Here is a 25,251-nt window from a genome sequence, read left to right on the forward strand (position 1 = left end):
TTGTACATATTGTACAAACATTCCATTGGCTCCCTATACTTTCTCATATAATGGTTAGCTAAGGTGGTAAAAATAAATTCAACAGGAATAATAATAAATTCAATAGGAATTTTGTCTTGTCTTGTCAGGCACGCGTACGCGTCACTGTGATTTTGTCCAAATCGCGCGCACGCGTTAGCCATGCGTACGCGTCACTGTTCGCTGGTTGTCTCCTTTATGTCTTGTGCTCCTTCCCTTTTTGCAAGCTTCATTTCCATTCTCTAAGCCATTCCTGCCCTATAAAGCATGAAACACTTAATCACACGGATCACGGCATCGAATGGTATAAAGGGGAATTAAAATACGTAATTAAAATATCTCTAGGAAGCAAGTTTTCAACCATAGAACTAAACTACGAAGGAATTGTAAAATCATGCAAATCATATGAATAAGTGGGCAAGAATTTGATAAAAACCACTCAATTAAACACAATATAAACCATAAAATAGTGGTTTATCAAATAGCTCTTTCCTAATAATCTCTTCAACAACATTACAAGGGAGCAAAAAATCAGTATAAGACTGTTTGTGTATAACATCTCCATACATGACACAAACAAATATGGTAACATTGTATCCCCTTGACGGAGCCCTTTTCTAAGGTGAAAGCCTGTTAACCTACTGCCATTCCACAAGATCAAAAGAGAGAACGTTTGAATACACCTCATAATGAGATTCCTGATAGAGGTAGGAAAGCCAAAACAACCTAAAGTGTACCCCAAAACTTTCAGTCAACCCTGTCATAAGCCTTCTCTAAATCAATCTTGAATGCCATAGCACCCTTTCTTGACATGGTTTTCTTCAAGAAGTGGAGCACCTATTGAGCCACAATAATGTTGTCAGAAGCAAGGTAGCGAAAATCGAGATTTTACGTAAAATCGAAAAGATAATTAAAAATCGTAGAACATAAAATCGTAAAACAGAACGTAAGATTTTACTAAATATATAAATTTATTAATATCCATTATTAGAGCAATATAATATGATAAAATTAAGTAATTTAAATAAAAATAAAAATTTAAATTTGACAAAAATATCATAAATGATAACATGATGATAAAATAAAGATAAAGTAGCATAAATATATAACAAAATGTAACATTTATAAAGTTCAAAGATAAAAATATAAACTAGCCACAAGTCTAATATGCAACATCACAAATATAAAGAAGATAACATAACATCATCCTAAAAAATATAAAAACTAGAACAATTCATTAACATCATGATCATCATCTTCTCCAACATTTTGATTTCCATTAGGAGGAAAGTTGAGAAGCTCATTGAAAGCATCATCATCAAGAAGCGGAATCTCCAAATCAATCAAAGAACTCTCAACTTTACCTCTATCTTCTTGAAGGGCTAAATTTACATAATTTTGTGTGTCAAACTCCTCCAAATTTTTCATCATATTGTCATCTTTTACAATCCATTCTTCATCTGAATCCAAGTCTTCAAGACCATAGTCAGCAATATTTTTTGATGGCTTCTTCCTTGCCAATCTTGAATTGGTCATCACATAAACAACATCATTCATTGTGCTTGTCTTCAAGCGATTTCTCCTTTTCGTGTGAATCTAATAATATCAAAATTTATTAACATTTATTTAAAATAAATACATATGCTAATTAGAAAATAATAAAATTTAATAATTAACTAATTCTGTAATTTAGAAAATAAATTCCTAAACTAGTATCAAATTAAAAGCTTACCATCTCAAAAGCATTCCAATTGCGCTCACATCTCAATGAACTACAAGTCAAGCTTAAGACACGGATAGTAAACTTTTGAAGTTATGGATTTTCATCCCCATAAGAATCCCACCATTGTGAAGGCGTTTTGGTTTTGAGAGCATTCTTGGCTACATCTCTACCAAAAAATTTAGCCTTACCTTTGAAGTCTTCAAGTTGACTATCAATAATTGTAATGAGTGTAGGATCTCCCACAAGTATATCCAAACAATCAAAAAGTCCTTTCTTAACATCATACTCAACCTTAAAATTAGGACTATAATGAATTTGTGGATTCAAATAATAGCTTGCAGCATGCAAAGGCTTAAAGAGTTGCTTGTCCCATCTTGCATCAATAATATCCCACAAAGGCTTATAACTAAAAAGAACATCGAAATAATGAATTAGACAACTACCTAATTAGTGAATAATTAAATGGTAATACTGAAAGAAAAATGTTTACTTATTGCTAGTTTTATTACCTTGCTTCGACACTTTGAAAATCATCTTTAATCTTTTCTTTAGCACGATCAATTTCAGAATACATGTATCTCATAGCTGGTTTTTCCTCTGAATCCACTATACAGAGCACGTGAAGAAGAGGATAAGCACCTCTCAAGCAATGGATATTATTTTTCCAAAATGTTTTATCCAAAATAATATTTTTAATATTTTTTCCATCTCTTGTCTTTGAACACTTGCTTGCCTTCCACTCATCCGAGATGAACATTCTAATTATTAGATTCTTTTTCTCATTAAGACTACCCAAAATAAGGTAGGAAGTAGCAATTGTGTCATACCTGGTCTCACCAAATCTCTTTCTTTAGTGTGTTGTTGCAAAAGGGAAATTAGAGAAGTCCTAGAATATATGTAAGTGGTAAGTCTTCTTCCTTTGGCAATGGTGTCTTTGTGAAGAGCTAGCTTCTTCTCAAAATCTTCAAGTATCAAATCAATGCAATGAGTGGTATAAGGAGTCCAATAAAGATTCTTTCTCTTTTCCATTAACATTTGTCTTGCCTTTTTATAGTTAGCTGCATTATCAGTTACAACTTGAACCACATTCTCTTCTCCCACTTCCTCTACAACTTCATCAATCATCTTGAATATATTTTTAGTTGTTTTGCATATATCAGAAGCATTAATGGATTTCAAGAAAACAGTTCCCTTAGGACTATTCACAAGGAAGTTGAGAATAGTTCTCCTTCCTTTATCCGTCCAACCATCTGCCATAATAGTGCATCGAATTTTCTTCCATTCAGCTTTATATTCTTCTAATATTAGTTTGGTTGACTCTACCTTCTTCTTCAATAATTTTTCTCTTAACTCATCATAAGAGGGTGGCTTGAATCCTAATCCATGGTGGGCAACCTTCTCAAACATGCTATGATATTCTTCAGACCTTGCAACATTAAAGGGAATAGCATTATTGTAAATGAACAAAGCAATTTCATCACACGCCTCTTCCCTTAGACCCTTCTTAAAAATAGAGTTGACTATTGTTTGAGTGCTCCAACCCCTTTTCTTAAAAAGACTTGCTGGTGTCTCTATTTCTTTTCCCTTTCTCTTTTCACCAACTAAAGCATCCCCTTCTTCTTCTACTCCTTCATCTTTACTTTGTATCTTTTTCTCAAAGTCTCTTGTCTTCTTAACTAAATTTTTTTGCAAACCAACAACAATATCAAACATCTCCCTTTTAACCTCATCAGAAACACCCATACAAGGTTCAAAATTTTTTTTGTTCCTGCCAAATGATGTTTCAACCTATACACTCCTCCTGTCACAACTGGTGCACGAAATTGTAAATCACAATTTCTTCACAACTTCACACAACTAACCAGCAAGTGCACTGGGTCATCCAAGTAATACCTTACGTGAGTAAGGGTCGATCCCACGGAGATTGTTGGCCTGAAGCAAGCTATGGTTATCTTGTAACTCTTAGTCAGGATATCAATTATAATTATCAGTTGACTTGCAAGTGAACAAGAGAGCATGAAATAAATACTTGTTATGCAATAATGGAGAATATGTTACAGTTTTGGAGATGCTTTATCTTCTGAATCTCTGCTTTTCTACTGTCACACAAGGCTCTTCCATGGAAAGCTATATATTGGTGGATCACCGTTGTCAATGGCTACCATTCGTTCTCTCAGTGAAAAAGGTCCATGTACATGGCTAGTCATTTGTCGGTTCTCATTTGTGTTGGAATAAAATCCAATGATCCTTTGTGTCTGTCACACGCCCAACACTTATGAGTTTAAAACTCCTTACAGTCATCCCTTCTCAGATCCTACTCGGAATACCACAGACAAGGTTTAGACTTTCCGGATCTCAAGGATGCTGCCCATAGATTTTAGCTTATACCACGAAGACTCTAGTCTCACGGATCTGAATGCTCTGTTGTCAAGAGAGGCATTCAGACTTGTGAGCCAGGAACCCAAGAGATAGTTATTCAATCTAAGGTAGAATGGAAGTGGTTATCAGGCACGCGTTGATAGGTTGAGAATAGTGATAAGTGTCACGGATCATTACATTCATCATGGTTAAGTACGAATAAGTATCTTAGATAGAAACAAGCGTGTTTGAATGGAAAACAGAAGTAATTGCATTAATTCATCGAGACACAGCAAAGCTCCTCACCCCCAACAATGGGGTTTAGAGACTCATGCCGTCAGAAATACAAAGTTCAGATCTAAAATGTCATGAGGTACAAAATAAATCTCTAAAAGTTGTTTAAATACTAAACTAGTAACCTAAGTTTACAGAAAATGAGTAAACTAAGATAGATAGTGCAGAAATCCACTTTTGGGACCCATTTGGTGTGTGCTGTGGCTGAGCTTTGAGCTTTACACGTGCATAGGCTGTTTTTGGAGTTAAACGCCAGGTTGTAACCTGTTTTGGGCGTTTAACTCTAACTTGTAACCTGTTTCTGGCGTTTAACGCTAAAATGGAACATGAAATTGGCGTCAAACGCCAGTTTACATTGTTTATCTTCGAGCAAACTATCGACCATTATATATTTCTAAAAAGCCCTGGATGTCTACTTTCCAATGCAATTGAGAGCGCGCCAATTGGACTCCTGTAGCTCCAAAAAATCAATTCCGAGTGCAGGGAGGTCAAAATCCAACAGCATCAACAGTCCTTTTTCAGCCTGAATCAGATTTTTGCTCAGATCCTTCAATTTCAGCCAGAAAATACCTAAAATCACAGAAAAATACACAAACTCATAGTAAAGTCCAGAAATATGAATTTTTCCTAAAAACTAATAAAAATATACGAAAAACTAACTAAAACATACTAAAAACTACATGAAATTACCCCAAAAAAGCGTAGAAAATATCCGCTCATCAACAACCTTATCACAATACTTACATTTTATTTTCTTGGCATCTCCATCAATAAAAATCTCATGCTTCCAATCTTTGTCACTCCTATTTCCTGGAGTATTTTTAGCGATCTTCTCGGATGCACCACCACCAACAGTTTCAGCCCTAGTATTATTTCCATCATTATTCGCATTTGAAGCCATTTTAAACCTAAATAAATAGAAGTAAACAATTAATTCCTTAAGACTAAACTATGGATTTTAAAGTGATAATACAGTATTAATTTTTTTCAAGGGAGGGGTCTTAAAGCCCCAAATATAGTAGTAATAAACTAATAATACAGTACATTAATAAAATTTGAACAACTTGATATACAGTAAACTAATAAATGCATTATCAAGTGAGAATACTTAAATATTACTATCAATAATGCAACAAATTCACATAATTTTCAAAAGAAAATGGTGCAGGATATATCAAATTCATTACACAAAGACTTATATGGTCCAATAAATTTTAAAAATTATCAAACATCATAACCAAAAATAACTTATCAAGAAAACTCCATAGCCACTTTTTGAACAGATCATGAACATGAACCCCAAAATATTTGTTTCATCCGTGCCTAGCTAGCTAGCATTAAAAAGAAAATAAAATCATATTGAACATTACCAAAGGTATGAATGTGTTCCTTGTAACATAAATTCCTATCTATACTCTCAAACATATCAATTGGAGCAACTAATTACCAATTACAGCACAAGAGCTAAATATGCTAAATATTAATACACAATTACACAAAGGCTTATATGAATATTGGATATTGTCACTAATTTCATTAAATAGTTAACAATCTTTAATAAGAAGGAATTATAAATTTTCTTCTAGAACAAACTTATATACAAAAGCATATATATCTACTAATGCTAGTCAATTGAACAAATAAACAAACATGCCACTATTATCTAAATACTAACATAAATGATCTTTATTTTAATCAATAAATTTGTTCTATTATCTACTATCTAATAACATAGTTGGTATAACAAACTCCAATTTGATGTCAGCAAGTTCACAATTGAAAGTAGATTATATTACTTATTTGATTTGTAGTAGCAAGCTTAAACTCTATTTTAATTATTTGAGAAGCTTACCTCAGAGTCTTTAAATTTGAGAGTTGAAAACTTGAGATACTTCATTGAATTTATTAACTTTGAGAAGTAGCAGCTACAATCTTTCTCACGTATCCACAAAGTGATATTAGCAAAAGTATTTTTCATAATTAAAAACAATGAACAAATAAAATTGATACCACAATTCTTATTCATTTCCAATAACAACTAAATTGAAGTATTGAAATTAAATAGAGCATATAGTTAAAACTTAAATCAAGTATTAAACATTCATAAGTAAAATATATAAATGAATATATAATTAACTATGTTACTATGTAATGTAAGCATTTAGGCTTTATCCTGTAGCAATTGAAATATATCACTCTTCGATCTTTGTGAATTGTGAATAACAATAACAGGTAAAGAGCATATGCACCTAAATCTTGATGTCATAATCTCGATTCCCCAATTCCCAATATTTGTAAGTGTATCATATGATTCATATCATATTGGTAATGAGCCAACTACAATTTATTTGCTAATTTGTTGAATATAATGATGGTAACAAAATTAAAATCAAGAAGCATGAGAAGGAGTCAAGGACCTTACATGCATAAAGCAGAGTTGCAGATGCTAACTTGTTGTAGAGAAGGCAATAATGGCAGAACCACAGAAGTGCAGAGTCCTAGAATAAAAACCATAAAAGTACAAAACTGGAATGCGATAGGTTAGGGAAGTGGGAGTCAGCCAGTCAGGGAGAGTAGGAGAGTGACAGGGAGGTTACAGTTTTCAAATTAAAACTGAAATTGAAAAGATTGAACTAAGGCGGTGAAGAAATCGAAGGATTTTTTGGTTGGATTTGGGTTAAGCCAGGTGGGTCATCCCAAACCCGCTGCTATTCATCTTCCAAATTGTCTCGCTTTTGATGCAGTGGAGACGAAGACGATTTCATGATCCCACGATCTTCCACGGCGATTCTATGTTTCTGAGTTTTATCAGGAACGGAAGTAGAAACGGACACGCACAACACTTGCAGGAACGTATAATCGTTCGTTTCTATGATTAAAGATGCGATTTTTGTTACTTTGGTCAAAAGCTCCTCTTCCAAGGATGAAGCCTCCTTGATTTGGACTTATAATGTCAACTAAGTAAGGTTTTAGGCGGCTTACCAGCACCTTAGTCACAATCTTATACATGACATTGCAGAGACTAATTAGTCAAAAGTCATTCATTCTTATTGGGGCTTCAACCTTATGGATGAGTACTATAAGAGTTTCAAGCATAGAAGGTGAAGGTTGTAGAAGGCTTAGAGAAGGGGGGTTGGATCTATGACCTTCTTTTACAATAATGAAATAAGCTTTTACTTATAAGATTTCACTTAGATTCTGTTTTACCTGTGCAGCAGAAACTTTATGAGACAATTTTGTTTTGTCTCATAAATATCAGAAAATAGAACATAAAGAAAGAGAAGAAGAATGACACCAGCATGTATCCCGGTTCAGTTGCCTTGTGTAATGTAACCTACATCTAGTCTCCACTACAACAGTGGTGAAATTTCCACTATAGTTAAAGTATTACATACACCAATTTCACAGGATTGACATAATCTTTTCCCTCTCAAGTTCTATCCTAACTTGACTTGGTTATGCTAATACCTAACTTTTCACTCTAAGTGCTAACCCAACTTAGAAAGGGGTACCTCACAGGTACAAGATACAAGACATAATAACCAACCTAAAGAAATCTGAAATAACTCTAGGTTTTTCTCTTAAGTGTATCACTCAGCCTTTTGTCACTCTTTGGCTTTTTTTGAATTCTCTCATTCAGCCTTTTACCACTCTAGAAATTACAGAAAGATTACATTAAAAGGAAATTACAATCTGTAAAACTTGAAGGAGATTGATGCTTCAACGGCCTCTTTTGCTATGAGTTGAACCGGATTGAGCAAACACTAATCAAGTTCTTCATCTTGGCGGATGACAAGAGAAATTTTTGCCGGTTTAGAATCAATCAAAACAAGAACCAATTCGTTAGTAGCATAGTCCAAACCAACAATGAATCCTCATAATCAAATGTTAATTTAAAAGATAGTCACAATCAAAACACAATAACCGGGATTTTGAAGTCCCGGGTCGTCTTCCCTAGGAATTGCAATGAAATATTCAATTATTGGCTATGAGGGATTGGGGGTTGTGATTACAAGGAGCAAAAAACTAAAGTGCAAGAAAATAAATATGCATGTAAGGAAATTAAAACTCAAAGCAAGCAATATCAAAAATAGAATTCAAGTGACAAAAAGGACTCTTGGCAAGGATTGGGAAATTGAGGATTCCTATCATAATCATGGACCACAAACATGATAATGGCTAAGAATTAATCCCAATTAGTCTATCCTAACATCGAGAATAAGTCAAAAGTGCATAATTAATCTCAATCCACAAGTCCTAATCAACTCACTAATTAACTTAGTGAAAGATTAGCATTAGTGGAAACCAAACCAACTAACAATCCTAATCAATATATCGAATGGACATCCATGACTCAAGGTCACCTAATTATCCAATTCCTAACCAAGAGTATAAAAAACTAGGCAAAAGCTAAAAGAGACATTTTCTCAAACACCTAGCACGCATAAAAGGAGAAATATCATAAATTGCAATAAAAATAAATTCTATAGATAATAACAACTCAAATAAGCATTAAAGAAATATAAAACATCAAAATTGCATTAAAGAAAATATAAAACATCAAAATTGCATTAAAGAAAATCAAAATTGACAAGAGTGTTCATAACATAAAAGTGACAAAATAAAGGAAATAGCAAAGAAATAAAGAAGATCAAAGTAAGAGAGCATGAAAACATAAGTGAAATTATATTAAAACAAGAATTAAATACTGAAATTAAAGAGAAATTAAACTAAGAAACCCTAATTCTAGAGAAAAGGGGGGAGCTTCTCTCTCTAGAAAATGACCTACAACATGATAAAACCTAAACCTAAGTGCCCCCCCTTCATCCTCCTTTAATTTGGCTTGAAATAGCTTCAGAAATGAGTTGGATTGGGATTTGGAGGCCCAGAAATCGCCCCCAGCGATTTGCAGTTAATGAGCTCACGTGCATACAGTTGTGCGTATGCACGACCTACGGTGTGTACGCATCTTTGCACAAAAATTCTATCGTGCGTACGCACGACATTTGGTGCATACGCATCCTTGCACAAAGTCACCATTGTGCGTATGCACGCGTCACTATGCGTACGCATCCTTGCAGCAGCTTCCAAACTCCATTTTCTTCATGATTTCTCCCCTTTTGGATGTGATGAACGAGATTTTGTATGTCGATATAGAATTTAGTAGTGAATACAATCGTGAGTATAGTCTAATCGATACTCAAATCTTGCATCAAACAATTCTACAATCTATAATTGAGAGTATTAATCCCAAGTCGTCCTCCCTTGGACTTGCATTAGAGTGCTCATTATTGCTTAGGAGGTCAAAGTCTTTTGTGATTTTTGAGAGTTGGTATGAGAGTGCAAGCTAACAAAGAGTAAACAACAAACAAACAATATTAAAGAACTTGGCCAAGGATGAGCATTGGAAGTTCCATCACCATAGCTTCCTTCAATTATGATAACAATTGAGTCTTGCTTCACTTTGTTGACCCCTAATTATGGAGGAGATTCAAGTGAAAGTAACTAGCTTGAGTCATAAGTCCTAGCTTCACCCTAGGTTATGCTAGCTTTAGTGCACTCCAAGTCAACTAGCAATTCTTAATTCTCGATCAACAATTGACATCCACTATTCAAGTATCTCCAATAGTTCAATCCTTAAGCCAAGTGAAAGAATTTTACTCCATGGCTAGTGTTATCATTTTATCAAACATGTGGTGAGCATTCATAAGAGACATAATGAAATTGAGATGAAGAGTTGTGATGAGCGGATAATTTATACGCTTTTTGGCATTGTTTTTAGTATGTTTCTAGTAGAATTTAGTTAGTTTTTAGTATATTTTTATTAGTTTTTAATTAAAATTCACTTTTCTAGACTTTACTATGAGTTTGTGTGTTTTTCTGTGATTTCAGGTATTTTCTGGCTGAAATTGAGGGACCTGAGCAAAAATCTGATTCAGAGACTGAAAAGGACTGCAGATGCTGTTGGATTCTGACCTCCCTGCACTCAAAGTGGATTTTCTGGAGCTACAGAAGCCCAATTGGTGCGCTCTCAACGGCGTTGGAAAGTAGACATTCTGGGCTTTCCAGCAATATATGATAGTCCATACTTTGTCCAAGATTTGATGGCCCAAACTGGCGTTCAAAGTCACCTTCAGAATTCCCAGCGTTAAACGCCGGAACTGGCACCAAAGTGGGAGTTAAACGCCCAAACTGGCACAAAAGCTGGCGTTTAACTCCAAGAAGAGTCTCTACACGAAAATGCTTCAATGCTCAGCCCAAGCACACACCAAGTGGGCCCGGAAGTGGATTTTTATGTCATTTACTCATCTTTGTAATTCTTAAGCTACTAGTTCCCTATAAATAGGACCTTTTACTATTGTATTTTCATCTTGGTAGCTATCTTTGAGTAGTTTTATGCTATCTTAGATCATTTGGGGGCTGGCCTCACGGCCATGCCTAGACCTTGTTCTTATGTATTTTCAATGGTGGAGTTTCTACACACCATAGATTAAGGTGTGGAGCTCTGCTGTACCTCGAGTATTAATGCAATTACTATTGTTCATCTATTCAATTCAGCTTGTTCTTGTTCCAAGATATCACTTGTTCTTCAACTTGATGAATGTGATGATCCGTGACACTCATCATCATTCTCACCTATGAACGTGTGATTGACAACCACCTCCGTTCTACCTTAGATTGGGTGGATATCTCTTGGGTTCTCTAACCGGAATCTTCGTGGTATAAGCTAGAATTGATGGCGGCATTCAAGAGAATCCGGAAGGTCTAAACCTTGTCTGTGGTATTCTGAGTAGGATTCAATGATTGAATGACTGTGACGAGCTTCAAACTCGCGATTGTGGGGCGTTAGTGACAGACGCAAAAGAATCACTGGATTCTATTCCGACATGATCGAGAACCGACAGCTGGATAGCCGTACCGTGACAGGGTGCGTTGAACATTTCCACTGAGAGGACGGGACTGTAGCCACTGACAACAGTGATGCCCAACATACAGCTTGCCATGGAAAGGAGTAAGAAGGATTGGATGAAGACAGTAGGAAAGCAGACAGACGGAAGGGACAAAGCCTCTCCATTCGCTTATCTGAAGTTCTCACCAATGAATTACATAAGTATCTCTATCTTTATCTTTATGTTTTATTCATATATCATCCATAACCATTTGAGTCTGCCTGACTGAGATTTACAAGGTGACCATAGCTTGCTTCATACCAACAATCTCCGTGGGATCGACCCTTACTCGCGTAAGGTTTATTACTTGGACGACCCAGTGCACTTGCTGGTTAGTTGTGCGAAGTTGTGTTTATGCCATGGTATTGAACACCAAGTTTTTGGATTCATTACCGGGGATTATTTGAGTTGTGAAAAGTATTGATCAGAATTTCGTGCACCAAGTTTTTGGCGCCGTTGCCGGGGATTGTTCGAGTTTTCGGCAAGCTTTTGGTCCGGTAACATCAGTGCCAAATTTTCGATCCGGCAACAGCACCTAGTTTTTGGCGCCGTTGCCGGGGATTGTTTCGAGTATGGACAACTGACGGTTCATCTTGTTGCTTAGATTAGGTATTTTTTTCAGAGTTCTTAAGAATGAGTTCTAGAGTTTCATGATGATTTGTTGAAGTCTGGCTGGCTGTGAAACCATGTCTAATCTTATTGGACCGAGGTTTCAATTTATCATCACAAGAGCTTGTTGATTTCTATCAAATCTTGCTATTGGAGCAATGATCTGCTAAGGCTTGGCTGGCCATTGGCCATGTCTAGTGTTTTGGACCGAAGCTTTCTTTGAAAGCTTGGCTGGCTGTGAAGCCATGTCTAATTCCTGGACCGAAGCCTTAGACTAGCATTGCAATGATTCCTGGAATTCTCATTAAGAATTTTGATACCTTTATTTTCTTTTCCACTTAATTTTCGAAAAATCCAAAAAAAATTACAAAATCATAAAAACCAAAAATATTTTATGTTTCTTGTTTGAGTCCAGTGTCTCATTTTAAGTTTGGTGTCTTGCATGCATTGTTTATTTGATCTTGGTTCTTTTTTTCAAGTCAATAATACAGGGAACTGAAGATTCAGTACATGCAGCAGAGGAATTATACAGAAAAAGCTGGGCATTCAAACGCCCAGTGAGGAAGGAAAAACTGGCGTTTAAACGCCAGCCAGGATACCTGGCTGGGCGTTTAACGCCCAAAAAGGTAGCATTTTGGGCGTTAAACGCCAGAATGTACACCATTCTGGGCGTTTAACGCCAGGATGGCACAAGAGGGAAGATTTTGTTTTCAATTCAGATTTTTTTCAAGTTTTCAAAGTTTTTCAAAATCAAATCTTTTTCAAATCATATCTTTTCAATCATAATCAATTTCTTTCCATTTTCAAAAATACTTGCTATCAATTAATGATTTGATTCAACATTTCAAATATGTTGCCTTTTCTGTTGAGAAAGGTTTAATGTTTGAATCATATCTTTTCTTGTTAGCCAAGTCATTAATTTTTAAAATCAAATCTTTTTAATTTGTTTTTCAAATCATATCTTTTCAATCATATCTTTTTAAAACCATAACTTTTCAATCATATCTTTTTAATCACATCTTTTTCAAAAAAAAAAGTTTTCAATCATATCTTCTTCAAAATCTTTTTCAAAATGATTTTAAAATCTTTTTAATTAATTTTCGAAAAATCTCTTCCCCTCTTCTCACATCCTTCTATTTATGGAGTACCACTCCTCCTCAATGCACAATTCGAACTCTATCTCACTAAGTTCGAATTCTTCTACCTCTTCCTTCTATTTTTCTTTTCCTCTGACACCTCAAGGAATCTCTATACTGTGACATAGAGGATTCCACATTTTCTTGTTCTCTTCTCTTTCATATGAGCAGGAGCAAAGACAAAAGCATTCTTGTTGAGGCTGACCCTGAACCTGAGAGGACCTTGAAGTGAAAGCTAAGAGAAGCTAAAGCACAATTCTCTGTAGAGGACCTAACAGAAATCTTCAAAGAAGAAGAACCCATGGCAGCCGAAAACAACAACAATGCCAACAATGCAAGGAAGGTGCTGGGTGACTTTACTGCACCTACTCCCGACTTCTATGGGAGAAGCATCTCTATCCCTGCCATTGGAGCAAACAACTTTGAGCTTAAGCCTCAATTAGTTTCTCTAATGCAACAGAATTGCAAGTTCCATGGACTTCCATTGGAAGATCCTCATCAGTTTTTAGCTGAATTCTTGCAAATCTGTGACACTGTCAAGACTAATGGGGTTGACCCTGAGGTCTACAGACTTATGCTATTCCCTTTTGCTGTAAGAGACAGAGTTAGAATATGGTTGGACTCACAACCTAAAGAAAGCCTGAACTTTTGGGAAAAGCTAGTCAATGCCTTCTTGGCAAAGTTCTTTCCACCTCAAAAATTGAGTAAGCTTAGAGAGGAAGTCCAAACCTTCAGACAGAAGGATGGAGAATCCCTCTATGAAGCTTAGGAAAGATACAAACAATTGATCAGAAAGTGTCCCTCTGACATGCTTTCTGAATGGAGCATCATAGGTATTTTCTATGATCGTCTGTCTGAACTGTCCAAGATGTCATTGGATAGCTTTGCTGGAGGATCTCTTCATCTGAAGAAGACGCCTACAGAAGCTCAAGAACTAATTAAAATGGTTGCAAATAACCAATTCATGTACACTTCTGAAAGGAATCCTGTGAACAATGGGACAAATCAGAAGAAAGGAGTTCTTGAGATTGATACTCTGAATGCCATACTGGCTCAGAACAAAATATTGACTCAGTAAGTCAATTTGATCTCTTAAAGTCTGTCTGGAATGCAAGCTGCACCAGGCAGTACTAATGATGCTTCATCTAAAGAAGAAGCTTATGATCCTGAGAACCCTTCAATGGAAGAGGTGAATTACATGGGAGCACCCTATGGAAACACCTATAATTCTTCATGGAGAAATCATCCAAATCTCTCATGGAAGGATCAACAGAGACCTTAACAAGGTTTCAATAATGGTGGAAGAAATAGGTTTAGCAATGGCAAGCCTTTTCCATCATCTTCTCAGCAACAGACAGAGAATTCTAAGCAGAACCACTCTGACTTAGCAACCATAGTCTCTGATCTAATCAAAACCACTCAAAGTTTCATGACTGAAACAAGGTCCTCCATTAGGAATTTGGAGGCACAAGTGGGACAGCTGAGCAAGAAAATTACTGAACTCCCTCCTAGTACTCTTCCAAGCAATACAGAAGAAAATCCAAAAGGAGAGTGCAAGGCCATCAACATGGCCAAATTTGGAGAGGAGGAAGAGGCAGTGAACGCCACTGAGGAAGACCTCAATGGGCGTGCACTGACCTCCAATGAGTTCCCTAATGAGGAACCATGGGAATCTGAGGCTCAAAATGAGACCATAGAGATTCCACTGGACTTACTTCTGTCATTCATGAGCTCTGATGAGTATTCTTCCTCTGAAGAGGATGAGTATGTCACTGAAGAGCAATTTGCTAAATACCTTGGAGCAATCATGAAGCTAAATGACAAGTTATTTGGTAATGAGACTTGGGAGGATACACCCTTTTTGCTCACCAAAGAACTGGATGACTTGTCTAGGCAGAGGTTATCTCAAAAGAGACAAGATCCTGGGAAGTTCTCAATACCTTGTACCATAGGCACCATGACCTTCAAGAAGGCTCTGTGTGACTTAGGGTCAAGTGTAAACCTCATGCCTCTCTCTGTAATGGAGAAGCTAGGGATCTTTGAGGTGCAAGCTGCAAGAATCTCACTAGAGATGGCAGACAACTCAAGAAAACAAGCTTATGGACTTGTAGAGGATGTTCAGGTAAAGATTCAAGACCATTACATCCCTGCTGATTTCATAGTCCTAGAGACTGGGAAGTGCATGGATGAATCCATCATCCTTGGCAGACCCTTCCTAGCCACAGCAAAGGCTGTGATTGATGTTGATAGAGGTGAACTGATCATTCAAGTGAATGAAGAATCCTTTGTGTTTAAGGCTCAAGGACATCCCTCTATCACCATAGAGAGGAAGCATGAAGAGCTTCTCTCAAATCAGAGTCAAATAGAGCCCCCACAGTCAAACTCTAAGTTTGGTGTTGGGAGGCCACAATCAAACTCTAAGTTTGGTGTTGAACCCCCACATTCAAACTCTAAGTTTAGTGTTGGAAGGTTCCAACATTGCTCTGAGTGTCTGTGAGGCTCCATGAGAGCCCTCTGTCAAGCTACTGACATTAAAGAAGCGCTTGTTGGGAGGCAACCCAATGTTATATTTTATCTGTTTTCCTTTGTTATTTTATGTTTTCTGTAGGTTGATGATCATGAGAAGTCACAAAATCAATTGAAAAAGCAAAAACAGAATAAAAAATAGGAAGAAAAATAGCACACCCTGGAGGAAGATCTTGCTGGCGTTTAAACGCCAGTAAGGGTAGCAGTTGGGCGTTTAACGCCCAGTCTGGCACCATTCTGGGCGTTTAACGCCAGAAAGGGGCACCAGACTGGCGTTAAACGCCAGGAAAGGGCAAGAACTTGGCGTTAAACGCCAGAAATGGGCACCAGCCCGGCGTTTAACGCCAGAATTGGCAAAGGGTGCATTTTTTGCACGCCATTTGGTGCAGGGTTGAATTTTCCTTGACACCTCAGGATCTGTGGACCCCACAGGATCCCCACCTACCCCACCACCCTCTCTCTTCTTCTTCACCCATTCACCAATCACCTCAACACCTCTTCCCCAAAAACCCTTCACCTATCAAATCCCATCTTTCTCTTCACCACTCACATCCATCCTTCATTAAACCCCACCTACCTTACCATTCAAAATTCAAACCACTTTCCCTCCCAAACCCACCCTTACATGACCGAACCCCACCCCTCTCTCCACCCCTATATAAACCCATCTTCACCCCCTCATTTTCACACAACCTAAACACTACTTCTCCCCCTTTAGCCGAACCATAAGCCATCTCCATCTCCTCTATTTCTTCTTCTTCTACTCTCTTCTTTCTTCTTTCGCTCGAGGACGAGCAAACCTTTTAAGTTTGGTGTGGTAAAAGCATTGCTTTTTGTTTTTCCATAACCATTTATGGCATCCAAGGCCGGAGAAACCTCTAGAAAGAGGAAAGGGAAGGTAAAAGCTTTCACCTCCGAGTCATGGGAGATGGAGAGATTCATCTCAAGGGTGCATCAAGATCACTTCTATGAAGTTGTGGCCTTGAAGAAAGTGATCCCCGAGGTCCCTTTCAAACTCAAAAAGAGTGAATATCCGGAGATCCGACATGAGATTCGAAGAAGAGATTGGGAAGTCCTCACCAACCCCATTCAACAAGTCGGAATCTTAATGGTTCAAGAGTTCTATGCCAATGCATGGATCACCAAGAACCATGATCAAAGTGTGAACCCGGACCCAAAGAATTGGCTTACAATGGTTTGGGGGAAATACTTAGATTTTAGTCCAGAAAATGTAAGGTTGGCATTCAACTTGCCCATGATGCAAGGAGATGAACATCCTTACACTAGAAGGGTCAACTTTGATCAAAGGTTGGACCAAGTCCTCACTGACATTTGTGAAGAGGGCGCCCAATGGAAGAGAGATTCAAGAGGGAAGCCGGTTCAATTGAGAAGGCATGACCTCAAGCCCATAGCTAGGGGATGGTTGGAGTTTATCCAACGCTCAATCATTCCCACTAGCAATCGGTCCGAAGTTACTATAGACCGGGCCATCATGATTCATAGTATCATGATTGGAGAGGGAGTGGAAGTTCATGAGGTTATAGCCCAAGAACTCTATAAGGTGGCGGACAAGTCCTCTACCTTGGCAAGGTTAGCCTTTTCTCATCTCATTTGTCACCTCTGTTATTCAGTTGGAGTGGACATAGAAGGAGACATCCTCATTGATGAGGACAAGCCCATCACTAAGAAAAGGATGGAGCAAACAAGAGACCCCACTCATCATGAAGTCCCTGAGATGCCTCAAGGGATGCACTTTCCTCCACAAAACTATTGGAAGCAAATCAACACCTCCCTAGGAGAACTGAGTTCCAACATGGGACAACTAAGGGTGGAGCACCAAGAACACTCCATTCTCCTCCATGAAATTAGAGAAGATCAAAGAATCATGAGGGAGGAGCAACAAGGGCAAGGAAGAGACATTGAGGAGCTCAAGCACTCCATAAGATCTTCAAGAGGAAGAACAAGCCGCCATCACTAAGGTGGACCCGTTCTTTAATCTCCTTGTTCTTTATTTTTCTGTTTTTCGAAAATTTATGCTTATGTTTATCTATGTTTGTGTCTTATGATCATTAGTGTCTTAGTGTCTATGCCTTAAAGTTATGAATGTCCTATGAATCCATCACCTCTCTTAAATGAAAAATGCTATTAATTGAAAAAGAGAAGAATTGCATAAATTTTAAATTTTATAACAGATTAATTATTTTGATGTGGTGGCAATACTTTTGTTTTCTGAATGTATGCTTGAATAGTGCATATGTCTTTTGAATTTGTGGTTCATGAATGTTAAAATTGTTGGCTCTTGAAAGAATGATGAAAAAGAAGACATGTTACTGAGGATCTGAAAAATCATAAAAATGATTCTTGAAGCAAGAAAAAGCAGTGAATACAAAAAAAAAGAAGAAGAAGGAGAAAAACGAAAAAAAAGGGAGAAAGAGAAAAAGAAAGAAAAAGAAAGAAATAAAGTTGTGATCCAAGGCAAAAAGAGTGTGCTTAAGAACCCTGGACACCTCTAATTGGGGACTCTAGCAAAGCTGAGTCACAATCTGAAAAGGTTCACCAAATTATGTGTCTGTGGCATGTATGTATCCGGTGGTAATACTGGAAGACAGAGTGCTTTGGGCCACGGCCAAGACTCAATAAGTAGCTGTGTTCAAGAATCATCATACTTAACTAGGAGAATCAATAACACTATCTGGATTCTGAGTTCCTAAAGAAGCCAATCATTCTGAATTTCAAAGGATAGAGTGAGATGCCAAAACTGTTCAAAGGCAAAAAAGCTAAAAGCCCCGCTCATCTAATTAATACTGATCTTCATAGATGTTTTTGGAATTCATTGCATATTCTCTTCTTTTTATCTTATTTGATTTTCAGTTGCTTGGGGACAAGCAACAATTTAAGTTTGGTGTTGTGATGAGCGGATAATTTATACGCTTTTTGGCATTGTTTTTTAGTATGTTTCTAGTAGAATTTAGTTAGTTTTTAGTATATTTTTATTAGTTTTTAATTAAAATTCACTTTTCTGGACTTTACTATGAGTTTGTATGTTTTTCTGTGATTTCAGGTATTTTCTGGCTGAAATTGAGGGACCTGAGCAAAAATCTGATTCAGAGACTGAAAAGGACTGCAGATGCTGTTGGATTCTGACCTCCCTGCACTCAAAGTGGATTTTCTGGAGCTACAGAAGCCCAATTGGTGCGCTCTTAACGGCGTTGGAAAGTAGACATTCTGGGCTTTCCAGCAATATATGATAGTCCATACTTTGTCCAGGATTTGATGGCCCAAATCGGCGTTCAAAGTCACCTTCAGAATTCCCAGCGTTAAACGCCGGAACTGGCACCAAAGTGGGAGTTAAACGCCCAAACTGGCACAAAAGCTAGCGTTTAACTCCAAGAAGAGTCTCTACACGAAAATGCTTCAATGCTCAGCCCAAGCACACACCAAGTGGGCCCGAAAGTGGATTTTTATGTCATTTACTCATCTTTGTAATTCTTAAGCTACTAGTTCCCTATAAATAGGACCTTTTACTATTGTATTTTCATCTTGGTAGCTATCTTTGAGTAGTTTTATGCTATCTTAGATCATTTGGGGGCTGGCCTCACGGCCATGCCTAGACCTTGTTCTTATGTATTTTCAACGGTGGAGTTTCTACACACCATAGATTAAGGTGTGGAGCTCTGCTGTACCTCGAGTATTAATGCAATTACTATTGTTCTTCTATTCAATTCAGCTTGTTCTTGTTCCAAGATATCACTTGTTCTTCAACTTGATGAATGTGATGATCCGTGACACTCATCATCATTCTCACCTATGAACGTGTGATTGACAACCACCTCCGTTCTACCTTAGATTGGGTGGATATCTCTTGGGTTCTCTAACCGGAATCTTCGTGGTATATACTAGAATTGATGGCGGCATTCAAGAGAATCCGGAAGGTCTAAACCTTGTATGTGGTATTCTGAGTAGGATTCAATGACTGAATGACTGTGACGAGCTTTAAACTCGCGATTGTGGGGTGTTAGTGACAGACGCAAAAGAATCACTGGATTCTATTCTGACATGATCGAGAACCGACAGCTGGATAGCCGTACCGTGACAGGGTGCGTTGAACATTTCCACTGAGAGGACGGGACTGTAGCCACTGACAACGGTGATGCAACATACAGCTTGCCATGGAAAGGAGTAAGAAGGATTGGATGAAGACAGTAGGAAAGCAGAGAGACAGAAGGGACAAAGCATCTCCATTCGCTTATCTGAAGTTCTCACCAATGAATTACATAAGTATCTCTATCTTTATCTTTATGTTTTATTCATATATCATCCATAACCATTTGAGTCTGCCTGACTGAGATTTACAAGGTGACCATAGCTTGCTTCATACTAACAATCTCCGTGGGATCGACCCTTACTCGCGTAAGGTTTATTACTTGGACGACCCAGTGCACTTGCTGGTTAGTTGTGCGAAGTTGTGTTTATGCCATGGTATTGAACACCAAGTTTTTGGATTCATTACCGGGGATTATTTGAGTTGTGAAAAGTATTGATCACAATTTCGTGCACCAAGTTGAATTCAAGAGATCTAGATCACACAATCATCAACAATTGAACAATTACAAGTAAATGGATATGAAAATACCTCAATTTACTAGTCCAAATCTAAGTAACAAAGTCAAAACTAGATCCAAAGTGAAAAGGATCAAAATAACACAAATTTAGAATAGGAGAAGAGTAGATCTACTAATTGCATCAAAGTAAAAGTGAATTACAATGGATCTCGCCAAGAGAATCAAAGGATAATTGCAATGGAGAATGAAATCCTAGAGAGAGGTTGGAGGTTCTCTCTCTACCCAAAATGTAACCAACTCTAGGAAAATATCTAAGAAAAAGTAAAAATAAGTGAATCCCCCAAACCCTTCAATCCTTGGCCTTCTTAAGCTTTTTCCGCCAAAGCTCTACCCCAAAACAGGGTCTCTAATTGCCTCCACGCTTTGGTCACGTGCTTTCTTAAAAAATCATGTGTGGCCATCGGCGCGTACGCGCACAATACGGGTACGCGCCCCTGGGGTAATCGCAATCCGCACGCAGGCGTAACGTGCGCGGGCGCGCCCATGAGGATCATGGCCTAGCTGCTAAATGCGCCAGCTTGTAGCTTGGCTCCTGGCTTTGGCTCCTAGCAGCGCGAATCTGTGCGGACGCACCATGTGCGTGTGCGCACTGCTGCTGAAATTTCCAAAGCTCAATTTTTCCATGCTCCTTTCTTTTATGCGTGCTCCCATTCTCTCCTCCAAGTCATCCTTGCCCTATAAACTCTGAAACCACTTAACACACGGATCACGGCATCGAATGATACTAAAAGATGATTAAAAATATATCTAATTTAGTGCAAAGGAAGCATGTTTTCATCCATGAGGCAAAATTGGGAAAGGAACACAAAATCATGCATTTTCATATGAATAAGTGCGTAGGGTCATTGATAAAACCCTCAAAATCTATACAAGAGAAACCCTAAAAATGGGGTTTATCAACCTCTCCACATGTAGATTATAGCATATCTTCATGCTTAGAGAAAAGTAAAAGACCAAAGAATCACAGAGGCAAGGGATTCATGATATGCAATCTACTTATATGAATGCAACTAAGATGGGTGCTACTATCCACTTGGCCACAAGCAAATCAATCTTCTTAGGATACATTCAAGCACATAAGGCAAGATAGTGGGTAATGCATGAAATCTACCAATTTTAATCATCAAAGTGAGATATGCGCAACTTGCATGAAGAACGCTCGTGAGAGCCGGGAAGAAGGACTTGAGCTTTGAACCGTCACCGGAAGTGTTTGCACTCTGTCCACTCGGTGTATCGGGTTAATCGCTCAATTTTCCCCTATTTTATGCTCTTCCAAAATTTGTTCTTCCTCTAACAATCAACAATTGTTAGATGCATGCTGATGAGCGGATATTTTATACGCTTTTTGGGGATAATTTCATGTAGATTTTAGTATGTTTTAGTTAGACGACGTAAACTGGCGTTCAATGCTAGTTCCATGTTGCAGTCTGGCATTCAGCGCCAGAAACAGGTTGCAAGTTGGAGTTCAATGCCAGAAACAGGTTACAACCTGGCGTTCAACTCCAGAAATAGCCCAGGCACGTGAGAAGCTTAAGTCTCAGCCCCAGCACACACCAAGTGGGCCCCAGAAGTGGATTTCTGCACTATCCATCTTAGTTTACTCATTTTCTGTATACCTAGGTTACTAGTTTAGTATTTAAACAACTTTTAGAGATTTATTTTGGATCTCATGACATTTTTAGATCTGAATTTTATACTCTTTGACGGCATGAGTCTCTAAATTCCATTGTTGGGGGTGAGGAGCTCTGCAGCGTCTCGATGAATTAATGCAATTATTTCTGTTTTCCATTCAAACACGCTTGTTCCTATCTAAGATGTTCATTCGCGCTTCACTAGGAAGAAGGTGATGATCCGTGACACTCATCACCTTCCTCAATCCATGAACGTGTGCCTGACAACCACCTCCGTTCTACATCAGATTGAATGAGTATCTCTTAGATTTTTTAATCAGAATCTTCGTGGTATAAGCTAGAATTGATGGCGGCATTCATGAGAATCCGAAAAGTCTAAACCTTGTCTGTGGTATTCCGAGTAGGATTCAAGGATTGAATGGCTGTGACGAGCTTCAAACTCGCGATTGTTGGGCGTAGTGACAAACGCAAAAGGATCAATGGATCTTATTCCGACATGATCGAGAACCAACAGATGATTAGCCGTGCTGTGACAGAGCATTTGGACCATTTTCACTGAGAGGATGGGAAGTAGCCATTGACAACGGTGACACCCTACATACAGCTTGCCATGGAAGGAACTTTGCATTTTTGAAAGTGAGGAAGCATTATGTTACAGAAATTCAGAAGACAAAGCATCTCCAACACTCCAACATATTCTCCATTACTGCATAATAAGTATTTATTTCATGCTCTTTTATCTTTTACAATCGAGGCTAAAGAATCCTATTGGTATCCTGACTAAGATTAAGATAACCATAGCTTGCTTCAAACCAACAATCTCCGTGAGATTCGACCCTTACTCACGTAAGGTATTACTTGGATGACCCAGTGCACTTGCTGGTTAGTGGTACGAGTTGTGAAAAGTGTGATTTACAATTTCGTGCACCAAGTTTTTGGCGCCGTTGCCGGGGAATGTTCGAGTTTGAACAACTAAAGGTTTATTTTGTTGCTTAGATTAGGAATAATTTATTTTTGTTGCTATAGAGTCATTGAATCTGAGTCCTTTATTTTCTTTTCAAAATTTTTTTTTCAAAAATATTATTTTTCCTTATTTTTAATTTTTATGTGAGTTTAGTTTTATACTTTAAGTTTGGTGTCAATTGCATATTTCATATTTTCCTTTAAATTTTCGAATTTGTGTTCTTTATTTTTCCTTGATCTTCAAATTGTTCTTGTCAAATTTTCTTGTTTGATCTTTGATTTTTCCTATTTTGTGTATTTTTCGTGTTTTTCTTGTGCTTTTTCAAAATATTAGTTTTCAAAAAATATATTTTTTATATACAATATTAAAACACGTTACATTTATAGCTCAGTTGGCTAGAGCGTTGGCTTATGTTCTTGGCAATTGGGTATCTTCCTTTTAAAATTTTTTTCAAAAATAATTTTTCTTTGATTAAATCTTGTGCCAAACTTTAAGTTTGGTGTTTTCTTGTTATTCTTTCTTTAATTTTCGAAAATTTTATTGTGATTTTCTAAAAATTTTAAGTTTGGTGTTCTTTCTTTTGTTCTGGTGTTCTTGTGAATCTTCAAGGTGTTCTTGAGTCTTCCTTGTGTTTTGATCTTAAAATTTTTAAGTTTGGTGTTCCTTGGTGTTTTCCCTCCAAAGTTTTCGAAAACAAGGAGCATTAGATCTAAAAAATTTTAAGTCTTGTGTCTTTTGTGTGTTTTTCTCTTTCATCATAAAATTTCAAAAATCAAAAAAATATCTTTTCCTTAATTATTCATTATTTCAAATCCTTTTGGTTGACTTGGTCAAATTTTTTAAAATCATATCTTTTTCAAAACTTCCTAACCACTTTTTCTCTCTCTTCAATTTTCGAAAATTATATCCAAAATTTTTCAAATCTTTTCAATTAATTAATTATTTTCGTTTTCAATTTTTTTATTTTATTTGGTTTTCTAATTTTCAAATTTTTATTTAATTTTTCATTTATTTTATTTTATCTTCCTTTTAATTTCTGATATTCAAAAAAAATTTAAATCCACATTACCTCCTTTACTCCAACATGGACTTAAGTGGAAATGAACAGTCCAGAAAGACTCTAGGGTCATATGCTAACCCCACTACTGCTTCATATGGGAGTAGTATCTGTATACCCTCCATTGGAGTCAATAGTTTTGAGTTGAATCCTCATCTCATTATCATGGTGCAGCAAAATTGCCAGTATTCCGGTCTTCCACAGGAAGAACCTACAGAGTTTCTGGCACAATTTTTACAAATTGCTGACACAGTATATGATAAGGAAGTAGATCAGGATGTCTACAGATTATTACTATTTTCATTTGCTGTAAAGGACCAAACTAAGAGGTGGTTAAATAACCAACCTAAGGACAGCATAAAGACATGGAAACAGCTGTCAGAAAAATTCCTAAATCACTATTTTCCTCCAAAATAGATGCTCAGCCTGGCTTCAAACAAGGAGATAATGAATCTCTTTATGATGCTTGGGAGAGATACAGAGAGATGCTAAGAAAATGCCCATCTGAAATGTTTTCAGAGTGGGTGCAGTTAGACATCTTCTACTATGGGCTTACAAAAAGAGCTCAGATTTCTCTAGACCACTTAGTTGGTGGATCTATACACATGAGAAAGACAATAGAAGAAGCTCAAGAGCTCATTGATACAGTTGCCAGAAATCAGCATCTGTACCTAAGCAGTGAACCTTCTATGAAAGAAGAGGCTAAAACAGCAACTGCTGAACTGAGTCCTACAGAACAAGTTACTGAATTCAATCAGCAACTGGATTTTCTAACAAAACAGCTAGCCGAATTCAAGGAAATACTACAAGAAACAAGAATGGCTAATATGTATATGGAAGTACAGTTGAAGCAAACAGAATAGCAGTTATCAAAATAAATAATAGAAGAGTGCCAAGCAGTTCAATTAAGAAGTGGGAAAATATTAAATACCTCACTTCAAGGTAGCAAGAAGCCAAGAAATGAGCAAAGTACCCAAAATCTACCTAAGGACAGTAATAGCCCAGAGAGGAATAATGCTGGCGTTCAAACACCAGAAAATAGGTGGAAAGCTGGCGCTGAACGCCCAAACCATGCTCAGTCCTAGCGTTCAACGCCAGAAACAAGCAAGGATTTGGCGTTGAACGCCCAAAGGGAGCACAGTTCTGGCGTTTAGACGCCAGAAACAAGTAAGGAGTTGGCTTCTAACGCCACTCCAGCTTCCACCCTTGGCATTCAAATGCCAGTGGGGAATCAGACACATACAAGTGCTGATAATAACCCATCTAAAAAGGCTTCTCAAACCCACATCTGTAGGCAATAAACCTGCAGCAACTAAGGTTGAGGAATACAAAGCCAAAATGCCTTATCCTCAGAAACTCTGCC

General features: G+C 37.4%; 1 non-coding gene and 1 pseudogene across 1 annotated transcript; both read right to left on the reverse strand.

Moving 5' to 3' along the window:
* Positions 1 to 1,242: 1,242 nt before the first annotated feature.
* On the reverse strand, positions 1,243 to 5,294 carry LOC130980758 (uncharacterized; annotated as a pseudogene).
* An 8,500-nt stretch (positions 5,295 to 13,794) lies between these two features.
* LOC130984316 (small nucleolar RNA R71) lies at positions 13,795 to 13,902 on the reverse strand. Its single transcript, XR_009088259.1, has one exon. It is a non-coding gene; the product is annotated as a small nucleolar RNA R71 (small nucleolar RNA).
* Positions 13,903 to 25,251: the final 11,349 nt, after the last annotated feature.

The sequence above is a fragment of the Arachis stenosperma genome, chromosome 5, assembly GCF_014773155.1.
Source record: "Arachis stenosperma cultivar V10309 chromosome 5, arast.V10309.gnm1.PFL2, whole genome shotgun sequence".
Lineage (NCBI taxonomy): Eukaryota > Viridiplantae > Streptophyta > Magnoliopsida > Fabales > Fabaceae > Arachis > Arachis stenosperma.